The following is a 14283-nucleotide window of genomic DNA, read 5'->3' as shown; positions in this document are numbered from 1 at the left end:
ATCGGTCGATGTTTCGGGCCGGAACCCTTCGTCAGGTCTCGGCCTGAAAAGTTGGCTGTTGAATTTATTCACTTCCGTAGATGTTGACTAATCTGCTCAGTTCCTCCAGCATTCTGTGTGTGTTACTTTATAAAAAGTGGTTTAAGATGTTTACAGTATAGTGACAGGGATAATAGTTTGGGGAGGGGTGTCTAACTGGAATGATTGATCAGATTAACTGCCTTGGGGGAATATGGTTTTTGTTTTAAGGCCCTATAGCCTTTTCCCGAAGTGAGCTTTTGGAAAGGCAGTTTGCAGAGTTGGTAGTGTCTGCAGTGATTTTTTTTTCCCCCCTGCCTGCTTCTTTGTCCTGGGCGCAACATCCTGAAGTGATGATAGATTGCAGCCGCGACCTTTTCTGCTGACCTGACAGTTCACTGTAGTTTTTGTACATTCTGAGAGGATGCTGCACCAAACTAGACAGTAATGGCTGATGTGAGGATGCTCTCTGTGATGGCAGTGTAGAATTTCACCAGTATGTTCTGGGGAATGTGGAATTTTACCACATTCAGCAAGAAGTACATCCTCTGCTGAGTTTATCCCCTCCCCATCTGCAATTCAACCATGCTCAGATCTCTGTCCTCTTCCACTGTTTTCCTCCTGAACGCCTTTAATTTTTATTTCTTTGTCTTTAAGCCAGCAACCCCCAATTAGGCCAGGGTTAAATCTACAATGACCGATTAACCCCTACCAACTGGTATACCTTTGGTCTATGGGAGGAGGCCGGAGCTCCCAGAGGAAACTCATGCAGTCCTAGGGAAGACATATACAAACTCCAAACTCCTTACAGGCAGCGATGGGAATTGAACCTGGGTCGTTGGTACCGTACAGTGTTGCTCTAACCACTACGCTGCCGTGTGTTTCTCTTGCTCTTCCTCTGTCCTCGAGAGTCTGGGACTTCCTCTTTGTCTGAATATCTGACTCTCCCAGTTTCTTAATGCTCCCAAGTCTATTTAATGTCAACCAGTGCACTGCCTTGCGACGTTTACATGTCGCAGTCTCTGTACTACTCTGGAGTGTCGTGGGCAAGCAGCAGGGCTCCGGGAAGCTCTGTCAAGCTCCATCACAGGCACCAGACTCCATAGTCTCCAGGGCGTCTTCAAGGAGCGCTGCCTCGGAAAAGCGCCTCCCTTTATCAAGGACCCCCACCACCCAGGACATGCCCCCTTCTGAGTGTTACCACCAGGGAGGAGGTACAGGAGCCTGAAGGCACACACTCAATGATTCAGGAACAGCTTCTTCCTCCCTGCCATCTGATTTCTGAATGAACATTGAACCCGTGAACACTACCTCACTGCTATTTTTTAGTTTATAATTTTGTACTAATTTAATTTAACTATTTTTGTATGTATGGTAATTCAGTTTTTCTGTTATGTATTACATTGTACTGCTGCTACAGCCATATGCTGGTGACAGTAAACCTGATTCTGGTTGATGTACATGTGATAAATAATTTTAAAATACAGTGAAACATCATTTGCATTCACCACCTAAGGACGTGCTGGGGCAGCCCACAAGTGTCTAACGTAGCAGACCTACAATGCTTGGCAGAACAGCACAACACAGCAAGTAACAACAAGTCCCATTCCTTTCTACCACATACACCTCCAACCCCCCCCCCCAGGGTAGGCAGTCTCTGGCCCCTCAGCCCCCAGTGGACTTGCCGATATTGGTGTTAGATTTCCCTGGTCCATTTGCAGACACTGAGCTCTGCCAATCAGGCCTCTCCTTCTGGGCTTCCATTCGATTCTGGGTATTGACCCAAGACTTGCCGATGACAACAGGGGAGGGCCTCAAACTCTGGACTATCAGATGACAAGGCCCTGAAAATTAGGCCTCGCATTCCAGTCTCACCAATTCACGTACCTTGGCTGGGGGTGGGTCGGCGTTCTTTGTGCCTCCTGCCTGCACAAAATGCTTGGCTAACCTTGGCCAAGCTCTTTATTTTCCAGCACTCGGCTTTCAAGATTCAAGTTTGTTTATCCCGTACATTGAAACACACAGTGAATTGTGTCATTAACAACCAACACAACCGAGGATGTGCTGGGGGCAGCCCGCAAGTGTTGCCACACATTCCATTGCCAACATAGAGTACCCACAATGCTCAGCAGAACAACACAGAACACAACAAGCACCAAAACAACATTAGCAAAGCAACACCTGTTCCTCCTCCCCACCCATGCACATACACAGTCCTTTAATCCAGGGCAGGCCCCTAGTGCCTTGGATGCCCAGACATTGAGTCTTTGACTTTGCCCTCCACCACCCCCCCCCCCGTCCCCCATTTCATAGGCTCAGCTCTGGCCAATGGGCCTCAACTTCCAATTTGATCCTCGGGCCTTGCTCTTCATTGTCAATCCGAGAACAACATGGCAGCCACCAAACTCTAGGCTTTGAACTCCGGACTCACTGATAATAGGACCCCAAACGCTAGGCCTCATTGCATTGATGACTAGACTTCTAGACTTTAAATGCTCATCTAAATATTGAGTATCTGCTTCTAGCCCTTCCCTCCCCGCCCTCTCTCCTCCCCCCACCCCCCGTGGACATCCACCATCAAGGTGAGGGTTGAAGACCCAAAGTGCAGTTCAAACCCATGATTGCCATAGAAACACCACTGGAAAATGTCTCAGTAATAGCTGTGGGCGATCATGGCCAGGTAGTTAGTGGACAGAGTTTGCAGGGAATCAACTTTTGTCAACTGAAGGAAGATTACTTTCACATCTTGACCCAGTGCTTTCAAGTGTGGCCATTGGAAATAAGTACATTTATGATTAAAGTATGTATGCAACATACAACTCTGAGACTGATCCTCATACAGACAGTGGCAAAGCAAGGAAACATGGAGCCTGTTCGGAGAAAAACATCAAACCAGCCCCACCCCCCATGTGCAAACGGCAAAAAAATGAGTGACTAGCACACAGAATATTAAACACTAGACTGCAGGGTCCTTGAAAAGGTCAAGGAATGTTCAGTTCCGTTAAATTTGGTACTGTGTCATTTGTTGACTGTGGTCTGTAGAGCCAGTCCTCCCTGATTAAAATTGCACAAAATAGCAATAAAAATGGAGTTACCGGAAACACGCATAACATGAACTGCAGAGTCCAATCCAGAAACTGTGCTGACCAAATCTTACCTAAGACCCAAGACTATAGCAGTGGTGAGCAAGGGGGAGTCTGGCCAATTGCAGGCACATGGCACTGAACACCTGCTCACCTTCTGCCCTTGTCCTTGTTGATTTCAAACTCTTTCAATATCTATATACAACTAGTCAATTGTGTATCAAAAGTGCATCTCTTTGTTCAAAATTCAGAATGATTGGTGACAGGGACCACACTTTTCTCCATGTGCACGAGAAAATAAAGTGTGTTTGAGGAACGAGTGTGAGGCTTCAGAGTCCAGTAATCAGTAACAACAATTATATTAAGTGAACCTAATCTTCCTGTAGGTCAGGGGTTCCCAAGCTGGGGTCCACAGACCCCTTGCTTAATGGTGTTGGTCCATGGCATGAAAAAGGTTGGGAACCCCAGATGAACATACAAGACCCCCATTGAAAGAGCAGTAAAACTCCAGTTTCTTGGAATAACAATTACTCCAATGTCAGGGTTATTGCCAATTAAACCAAATTAAACACGTTTAGTTCTGGTTGCCACGTAGAACCAGATAGGAAGGACATGGATGCTTTGGGGAGAGTGCAGAGAAGCTTTACCAGGATGATGCCTGGATGGGAGAACATGTCTTATAGTGTGAGCAAGATGGGGCTTTTCTCTTTGGAGTGAATGAGAATGAAAGATGATTTGCTGGAGGTGTAAAAGACAAATAGATTGGATGGTCAGAGACCTTTTCCTAGGGTGGAAGTAGCTAATATGTGGGGGCATGATTTTTAAGTTGATTGGAGGAATATATGGGGGTGGGGAGACATCAGAGAGTTTATTTTAAGAATGGTGGGTGTGTCAAATGCATTGCCGGGGTGATGGTAGAGGCAAATACGTTAAGGACATTTAAGAGACTCTTAGATGGGCATGTGGATGACAGAAAAATGGAGGAGTGAGAGGGAAGGGTTGAATTGATATTAGAGTCGGTTAAAGAGCCAAAGAACCTGTATTGTGCCACATTATTCAGTCCTAAATGCAGTACAACACTAGACAATGAGTTTGCCCACTAACAGTATATTTTTATTAATTATAATTAGTTGCAACAACTGAGATTAATACCCTATCATCACCTGTGCTGGCTGTTTCACTCTCCTCAAAACTCATCAGGGTGGAATGTTTGGTTGTGAGCCACTCAAGCCAACTCATCTTGACCATGGCCATGGCCACTTCCTCTCAGTCAGAATTGACAACTTCTGACTTGTCAATTTGTCAAGCAAACTCCTTCAACAATTGTTTGTCTCTGAAGTTACTGCTGTCTTATGAAACTTTTTAAAATACATTTCTTAAAACTTTCCAGGAATTGTTTTGATTTCAGTTTATTATATAGACTAAAGTTGACTCCTTTTTTTCCCCAATGTGCTTTCAAATTCTTGCAGGTTCTCATTATTGCTTTGGCCACCTGTCCACGGTTATCATCGTTTAGACTTGCATGCCACTGCCCCTGGTACCCAGTATTTCAGCACTCTCTGTCTTGGTATCTGGAATAGGGGGGAGGGGGAGGTATTCAGTGCAGTTGTCTAGGGTGGAAAATTACTGTGGCTACACTCAATGGCCACTTGATTAGGTACACCTGCTTGTTAATCAGCCAATCATGTGGCAGCAACTCAGTGCATAAAAGCATGCAGTCATGGTCAAGAGGTTCAGTTGTTGTTCAGACCAAATATCAAAATGGGGAAGAAATGTGATCCAAGTGGCTTTGACCATTTTGGTGCCAGATGGGGTGGTTTGAGTAACTCAGAAACTGCTGATCTCCTGGGATTTTCATGCACAACATTCTTTAGTTTACAGAGAACGGTGCAAAAAAAAAACACAAACCAAAAAAAAACCAGTGAGCAGCAGTTCTGTGGGCAAAAATGACTTGTTAATGAGAGAAGTCAGAAGAGAATGGACAGACTGGTTCAAGCTGACAGGAAAGTGACTATAACTCAAATAACCACAGGCTACAACAGTGGTGTGCAGAAGAGCATCTCTGAATGCACAGCACATCGAACCTTTAGGTGGATGGGCTACAGCAGCAGAAGACCATGAACATACACTCAGTGGCCACTTTATTAGGTACAGGAGGTACCTAATAGTATGGCCACATTTTTCCCTCTTTTTGCACTACTTATGTAATTTAATTTTATTTATTTGTAGCACACTGTAAGGTTTCACTGCTAATGTAATGGCCTTTCTGTAACGTTCCACTGTTGAGCTAATGGTTTCTCTGTAGCAGCAATGTTTGGGTGATGACAAGAGATAATGGCGCATGTTAGCCAATGAGCAGGATGTTCTTGTGCATCTGGGAGAGGGATTTCGCGGTCTTTTGCCGGGGAGAGATGAGAGAAGAGGCGGATGGAGAGAGTTGGTAGACCACCAGACGGAGTGGACTTAGATCGGGGGTCCGAAGGTCAGTGACGATTGGAGGAGGTCGGTGGTGGACGAATGGCCTTATCAGTGAGCTCCAACCTTGCGCAAAAGACTGTTTCATGAGCATGGGCTCTTTTGGACCAGATAGCCAGGGGCGCCCAGTCCCATGACCTGATTGCTTGGGGTCTCCCACGGTCTTGTAAGACACGTCCCCCTCCCTCGTTTGTTGAGCTGATCAGAGAAGTACAAGAAGAGGAGAATGTGTCGGAGGCGTGGGTGGCCTCCGTCAGCAGGGTACAGTCCTCGGTAGTGGTCCCCTGCAGTGAAGTGACCACAGATAGCCTGCCCCAGGGAGCGGTAGTGGAGATTGCAGCAGAGTTGAGAACGGGGATAGTTTGACTGTTTTCAGTGGGTGTGAATCCCCCCCCCCCATATAATGAAGCTGATCGGAGGGTGGATCCCCTAAAGGGACAGACAGTGTGCAGGGCTGCTGGCAGCAGGTATCACACCAGAAGGAGAGTGAGCCCCTGGGTACCTAAAGCAGAGAGAGTCATTGGGAAAACTTAAAGGAGACCCAGTGACAGAAAGGCCTGGTGTCTCTGGGGGAACACATTCCCAGCAATGTACCAAGGAATCCTTGAAAGCAAAAGGCCCAACTCCTGAAGGCTTAGGGGGACCATGCTCCAGTGTGTCGCTACGGATAGAGGGTATTTATGCTAAAGCCATACTGGACACCAGGTCGCAGGTCACGTTGTACTGTTCATTTTACAACCGGTATCTGAAGCATTTACCCTTGACACCATTCAGGGCACTGGAGATCTGGGGTTTCAGTGCTAGTGATTATTCATGTGATGGTTATTTGTCAGTGAAGTTGGAGTTCTCGGAGGCTGATGTGGGAGTGTCTGAGGTCCTTGATACTTTAGTGCTGGTTTGTCTGGACCCTGTTGAGAAGGGTGGCGTTTCAATTCTGGTGGAGACTAACACCCCTCTTGTGAGGAGGCTCATGGGGGTCTGCAAGGAGAAGGCTAGTAAGAGTTTTCTGGGGACATTGTCCATGCACCCGGTGTTTCAAGCTGCTTTTGAGGACATGTGTGGCTGCATTAGGCTGGATACTGAATTTAGACAAGGGACTGTGTGGTTCACCCAGTTGAAGCCAGTGGTAGTACGGCCCAAGGAAGTAGCGAGAGTCATGGGAATACACAAATTTTCCAGAGTGCCTGAGGCTCTCTTAGTGGACGCTCCGGGAGACCATGAGGGGAAGTTGGGATTTCCTGCTGGGGTATTGGTGAGGCCCGATTTGCAGAAGAACTTGGTTGTACAGGCGAGCAAGATGGCAGTGATCGTCAGGAACACTACGAAGAGGGGGGTCACCTTCAATCGGGGGATGCCCCTGGCACATTTGTTCCCGGTGATGGTAGTGCCTAGTGCCCCTGTGAGACAAGCCGGGGAGAAACTATTGGAAGAAGGGAAAGGTTGATCGATGAGTCGTTCTACTTCGGGGACTCCCCGGTTCCTGCGGGTTGGAAGAGGAGTTTGGTAGAGAAGATGTTGAAACTGGAAGGTGTCTTTTCCACTGCTGAGTTTGATGTGGGTTGTTCCAAGAGCACTCGTCACACCTATCTGGGTGACCTCGGATACTCTGTTCAGAGAAGGGTTGCTGTGACTGGCCCCTGCAGAAGTGGAGGATGTTCGGCAGCACTTGTGAAAGCTGAAGGAGGCTGGGATCATCACCGAGTCCCCAAGCCCCTATGCATCCCCAATAGTGGCGGCCCGAAAGAAGAATGGGAAGGTATGGGTGTATTTAGGACTCTGAACAGGCACACCATCCCTGACCAGTGTACTGTCCCGAGGATTGAAGACGTGCTGGCCTGCCTGAGTGGTGCAAAGTGGTTCAGTGTGCTGGACTTGAGGAGTGAATATTACCAGTTCCCGATGAGTGAGGCTGATAAAGAGAAGACGGCATTTATATGTCCCCTGGGATTTCTCCAGTTTGAAGGGATGCCCCAGCTTGGGAGCTCCTGCAACCTTCCAGCGGGTCATGGAGAAGACAGTGGGGGATATGAACTTGCTTGAGGTATTGGTATATCTGGATGGCCTCATAGTGTTTGGATCCACCTTGGAAGAACATGAAACGAGGCTGCTGAAGTGCTGGGCTGCCTGAAAGCTGAAGGTTTAAAACTTTCCCTGGTAAGTGCCAGTTCTGCCAAATGTCTGTTAGCTATATTGGGCACATAGTCTCATGGGATGGAGTAGCTACAGATCCGGCTAAGATAGAGGCGGTTACCACTTGACCAAGACCCCAGACTGTGAGTGCCCTGCGCTCGTTCCTCGGGTTCTGTGGTTACTATTGGAGGTTCGTGAAAGGCTACGCGTAAGTGAGTCACCTGTTGAATCAGCTTCTGTGCAGTTACCCTTCCTTGGGGAAGAAAGGAGGGGGAGGTGGACAGGAGGGTGGAGGTATCGTAGCCCATTGGAGCCCTTTGGACCGAGATGGGACGTAAACTGTGAGAAGGCCTTTCAGTCGCTGAAGGAGCTGCTGACCCAGGCACCGGTGCTGGCTTTTGTGGACCCCTGCTTGCTGTATGTTCTGCACACAGATGCCAACTGTGAGGGCTTAGGGGCATCCTGTGTCAGGATCAGGTCTCTGGGTTGAGGGCTGTTGTGTTTGTCAGCCGGAGTCTGTTGCCCTCTGAGAGAAACTATCCCATGTACAAGTTGGAATTTCTAGTGTTGAAATGGGCGGTGGTGGATAAGCTGAGTGACTACCTCTATGGGGCCAAGTTTGAGGTGAGGTCAGACAACAACCCCCTAACTTATACCCTGAGCTCGGCGAAACTGGATGCCACAGGCCATCGGTGGTTGATGGCGTTGTCTGCTTATGATTTCAGCCTGGCTGCGAAGCAGGAACATTGATGCTTTGTCCCGATAGGTGCATGAGGGACTGGTCAGGGATGTGGAGTGGGAGAGTGTTCCTACCCCTGGGGTGAAGGCCATGTGTCAATTTGCTATCACCGTGAAGGCAGAGGGAAAAGAGGGGCAGGATCGAGTGGTGAATCAATTTAGAGCTTCTGATGATGGCATACCACAAGTTTATTGTAACCTGACTGCTCTGAAGACAAATCAGCTGCCGAATTGAGTTCTGGGGAAGTGGTAGCTGCTCAGCGAGATGACCCGGGCATTGGTACCATTTGGGCAGTGGTCAAAAAGGGAGTCATGGCTCAGGCGGAGAAGACGAAACATGCGTCAGTGCCTCCATTACTGTGAGAATGGCCTTGGTTGGAGTTGAAGAACCAGATCTTATCCTGGGTCACATCATCCCAGACCGACCCCGGCGTTGCCAGCTGGTTCTGCCCAAGAAGTATCAGAGGATTGTGTTGAAGTCACCTCCTGATGATTCTGGACATTTGGAGGTGGAAAAGACCTATGGATTGCTCAGAGACTGATTTTACTGGCCCCAGATGAAATCGGAGGTCGAAGAATACCGCAAGTCGTGCATTCGATGCATACGGCGGAAGACGCTGCCTACGCGGGCAGCTCCCTTATCCCACTTGCAGACCTGGTGTGTATGGATTTCCTGTCAATAGAACCCGATGCCAGCAACACGGCGAATGTCTTAGTCATCACGGACCACTACACCAGATATGCACAGGCTTTTCCTACCAAGGACCAGAGGTCATCTACGGTGGCAAAAGTGCTATGGGAGAAGTATTTCATTTATTATGGCCTTGCCAGGTGGATACATACTGATCAGGGATGGGATTTCGAGAGCAGACTCATCCACGAGTTACTGGGCATGCTTGGAGTTGAGAAGTCAAGGACCACGCCCTGTCACCCACAGGGTGATCCCCAGCCAGAAGTTTAATCGGACCTTGCTGGACATGCTCAGGACCCTGGAGATCAGCAAGAGCGCGTAGAGTCAACATATTGGGCATCTGGTTCATAGTTACAATTGTACCTGAAATTAAGCTACTGGGTACTCGCCATATTATTTGATGTTTGGGCGTGAGGGGAGGTGGCCCATTGACATTTGTTCTGGGACTGATGAGGGTGACCTACTCTTGAAGATTTATCTGAAGTATGTGTTTGATATGAGAAGAGAGCTGAAAAGGGCTTGTGAATTATCTGGGGTTGCGGCTGCCAAGCAGAATCAAGGGAATAAGAGGAGGTATGATGAAAAGGTGAGGTTCTCCCAACTCCTGCTGGAAGACCGAGTCCTTATATGGAATTTGGGGCTACCTGGGAAGCACAAGTTGGCTGACCACTGGGCGGCCACACCCTATGTGGTGGAGAGTCAGATGCCAAAAGTACTGGTTTTCCGGGTGAAACTGGAGGAGGGGAAGGGGCCTGTCAACATTCTCCATCGGAGCCACCTGTTGCCCCTGGGACAAGAGGTGGAGGTGACCCAGAGCCCGACCTGGAGCCTACACCTAGTAAGAGGACTCTGCAGAAACACGGGCAATGGTAGGGTCAAAAGCAGGGGAGGCTGGGCTGGTACCCGCCCCCGCCTCTGCCCCTGAGAGGGATACTGATCGGAGGATGAGGACCTGGATTTGTGGTAATATGCTGCCTTTTGCTAACTTCCCATTGATTGAGGAAGAGACTCCCAGCCCTTCTTCCATTGAATCAGGTGAAGTGTCAGGGCAGACTGGGCAGAAAGTATTTCTACTTTATATAGGCTGTGTAGTCATCATATCATTCCTGTTTTGACTGTATGTTACTGTTATTTTAGGTTTTATGTGTTATTTGGCATGATTTGGTAAGTTATTTTTGGGTCTGTGAACACTCACAAATTGTTCTCATAAATAAATGGTAATTGCTTCTTCGCTTTACGACATTCCAGCTTACAAACCGTTTCATAGGTACACTCTACCTTCGGATGGCGCGGGAAACCTGTACACTTATTACCAAGGTATGTTTGCATTATACAACCTAGAGATTCATCATCTTACAGACAGCCACAAAACAAGAAACCCAAAAGAACCCATGAGAAAAGAAGTCCGACAAATGCCCAATGTCTAGAGAAGAAGAAAACAACGAATTGTGCAAACAATTAAAGTGAGCAAATGGCATTTAGAACAAAAGTGAGTTTTTAGACACAAAGCCTGGAACAGCCAGAGCTGCCCTCAGCCTCCACCTCTGTGCGGCGAGGAGCAGAATAAACGCCATGGAACAGCGAACAGAACTGGCAAGGCCATCACCTCTGGTCCCGACACCCTGCCTTTCAATCCATCCAGTCATTGTCCGAACCTCGGGTCATTCCTCTCTCTAGGATCCGGGCTTTGTGACATCAATACACTCTGGGCCTGGACGACGACACCATGTTTCGGCCCACACCCGACCGTTCCAAGTCAGCCTGGTGCTCAGATCGATCGCACCTTGCTCGCGGTTAGGTGGATGGGCCTCGAATCTGCCTCTCCTCTGCTCCGATTTTGTTCCACACTTCTCGCCCTGACTCTGTTTTGAATGCTCCTTGACTTCACCTCACACTTGCAGGCTTCGACCCTCGGCTCAGCCTTGCCTTTGCTTGCCTCTCCATTCTTTGTGCTGATCATTTACCATAGTATTTTTCAAGGAAAAAGTGATTATTAATAAAGTATTTAGCTGCATTCCTTGTTTTGGAAACCACCAGTAATTAGTTGCTCACCCTCAGCAGCGCCGGTCTTAAACCTTATTGTAATTTATATATTTTTTTATTACTATGTAATACTGCTACAAAACAACAACATTCACAACATATGCCGGTGGTATTAAATGTGACTCGTATTCTGACTAGAACCGGTTATGTATTTTTTTAGTCAGAATTGGCTACGTACTTTTGGTGTACCTGAAGTGTTTTGTACAAATTCAACAGAACACTTTGTACTTTGAAGTCTAAAAATCAGAATCATGCTTAATATCACCGGGTTATGTTGTGAAATATATTGTTTTGCAGCAGCAGTACAATGCAGTCATAATAATAAAATTACAATTGTATGTGTATATGTGTATGTCTGTGTGTATATATGTGTTTATATATAGTGGCATGCAAAAGTTTGGGCACCCCAGTCAAAATTTCTGTTAGTGTAAATAGTTAAGTGAGTAGAAGATGAACTGATCTCCAAAAGTCATAAAGTTAAAGATTAAACATTCTTTTCAACATTTTAAGCAAGATTAGTGTATTATTTTTGTTTTGTACAATTTTAGAGTGAAAAAAGGAAAGGAGCACCATGCAAAAGTTTGGGCACCCCAAGAGATTTGAGCTCTCAGATAACTTTTACCAAGGTCTCAGACCTTAATTAGCTTGTTAGGGCTATAGCTTGTTCACAGTCATCATTAGGAAAGGTCAGGTGATGCAAATTTCAAAGCTTTATAAATACGCTGACTCCTCAAACCTTGTCTCAACAATCAGCAGCCATGGGCTCCTCTAAGCAGCTGCCTAGCACTCTGAAGATTAAAATAAGTGATGCTCACAAAGCAGGAGAAGGCTATAAGAAGATAGCAAAGCGTTTTCAGGTAGCCGTTTCCTCAGTTCGTAATGTAATTAAGAAATAGCAGTTAACAGGAACAGTGGAGGTCAAGTTGAGGTCTGGAAGACCAAGAAAACTTTCTGAGAGAACTGCTTGTAGGATTGCTAGAAAGACAAATCAAAACCCCCGTTTGACTGCAAAAGACCTTCAGGAAGATTTAGCAGACCCTAGAGTGGTGATGCACTGTTCTACTGTGCAGTGACACCTGCACAAATATGACCTTCATGGAAGAGTCATCAGAAGAAAACCTTTCCTGCGTCCTCACCACAAAATTCAGTGTCAGAAGTTTGCAAAGGAACATCTAAACAAGCCTGATGCATTTCGGAAACAAGTCCTGTGGACTGATGAAGTTAAAATAGAACTTCTTTGCCACAATGAGCAAAGATATGTTTGGAGAAAAAAAGGTGCAGAATTTCATGAAAAGAGCACCTCTCCGACTATTAAGCACGAGCTGGATCAATCATGCTTTGGCTTGTGTTGCAGCCAGTAGCACGGGGAACATTTCACTGGTAAAGGGAAGAATGAATTCAATTAAATACCAGCAAATTCTGGAAGCAAACATCACACTGTCTGTATATATTAAAAAAAGCTGAAGATGAAAAGAGGATGGCTTCTACAACAGGATAATGATCCTAAACACACCTCAAAATCCACAATGGACTACCTCAAGAGGCGCAAAGTAAAGGGTTTGCTATGGCCCTCACAGTCCCCCGACCTAAATATCATCGAGAATCTGTGGAGAGAGCTCAAAAGAGCAGTGCATGCAAGACGGCCCAAGAATCTCACAGAACAAGAAGCCTTTTGCAAGGAAGAATGGAGAAAATCCCCCAAACAAGAATTGAAAGACTCTTAGCTGGCTACAGAAAGCGTTTACAAGCTGTGATACTTGCCAAAGGGAGTGTTACTGAGTACTGACCATGCAGGGTGCCCAAACTTTTGTTTCGGGCCCTTTTCCTTTTTTGTTATTTTGAAACTGTAAAAGATGGAAATAAAAAAAGTAATCTTGCTTAAAATATTAAAGAAATGTGTCATCTGTAACTTTATGCCTTTTGGAAATCAGTTTATCTTTTACTTGCTTGGCTATTCACAGTAACAGAAATGTTGACCAGGGGTGCCCAAACTTTTGCATGCCACTGTATATATGTGTGTGTTTATTTTTTTTATTTCAAAATATACTTTATTCAAAAATAAATATATACAATAAACCATTCAATAACTTTTTATCCTTTACATACGTTTCCATTATACTCAGTAAATATCCGTATTTATAGCCACCCACGTGGCACTCCAGTAGTTCAGCTTAGCATATCATTGTTGAGGGGTGACAGACAGAAACAGACCAGGCACTGTGACCCAGAGAGTGAACTCCACCAGTCTCACACCAATGGGGGAGGTAACCATCACACAGCCTGGTTACAGTTAGGGTGACCCACAAATACACAAGTGAATAACTGTATAACCCAAGCTAAAATGTAACAATGAACAAACTGGAACTTCCCACCATAATCCCATCAAAGCATTTTAACGCAAGAACAATGAACAGTACTGGTCATTAGAAATGCAGGGGCAGGCTGTCGATCACACCCCCCACCCAGAAGGTCACACTGCCCCCACCCAAGGGGTCAGCCATCCCCGGCAACCCCAGAGTCCATAGCAAGGTCCAAAAGTTCTGATGGGCATCGACACTGCCGTCTGTTGGTGTGAGGCAAGAGGCAGGGCACTCAGTGTCATTTCCTTCCTGCAGCCTCGCTGGGTTAGTGGCGGCCAAGACCTGACATGGTACCAGCAGGTCCCGGTGCAGCACGACTGCCTTCCGCCGCTCAGGCAACCGCACCCGATATACCACATTGGAGATGCGGTCAAGCACCTCTCTCGCCCCCTTCTGGTGGCTTCCAAGCCTGGGGGATAGTCCCTTCTTCCGGGAGGGGCAGTAGACCCATATTGGGGCCCCCACCATGTACTGCTGCATTGACACCCAAGGCTGGTGGCCCAGTCTTTTCTGGGCCTTGCAAGAGTCACAGCAGTGCACGAACAGCTTCACATTCTGCCTGCACCCAGGTCAGTAGAAGCGTCCACGCAGCCTGCCCAATGTCTTTGTAACTCCAAGACGGCCGGACGCCACCAGCCTGTGCACGGACCGCAGCACCGTGGCGTGGAGCCCCTGGGGGACCACCAGCTGCAAGAGTCTGTCACCATTGGATAACTGCCACCACCCGAACAGCAACCTGTCGTGG

At 47.0% G+C, this 14283-nt stretch overlaps 1 protein-coding gene across 1 annotated transcript in view; it reads left to right on the top strand.

Annotated features, from left to right (window-relative positions):
- slc12a9 (solute carrier family 12 member 9) overlaps window positions 1–14283 on the top strand; it is a 108588-nt gene that overhangs the window by 41382 nt on the left and 52923 nt on the right. The window lies entirely within an intron of this gene.

Source organism: Mobula birostris, chromosome 5, assembly GCF_030028105.1.
Source record: "Mobula birostris isolate sMobBir1 chromosome 5, sMobBir1.hap1, whole genome shotgun sequence".
Classification (NCBI taxonomy): Eukaryota; Metazoa; Chordata; class Chondrichthyes; order Myliobatiformes; family Myliobatidae; genus Mobula; species Mobula birostris.
This window is presented reverse-complemented; position numbering and strand designations above follow the sequence as displayed.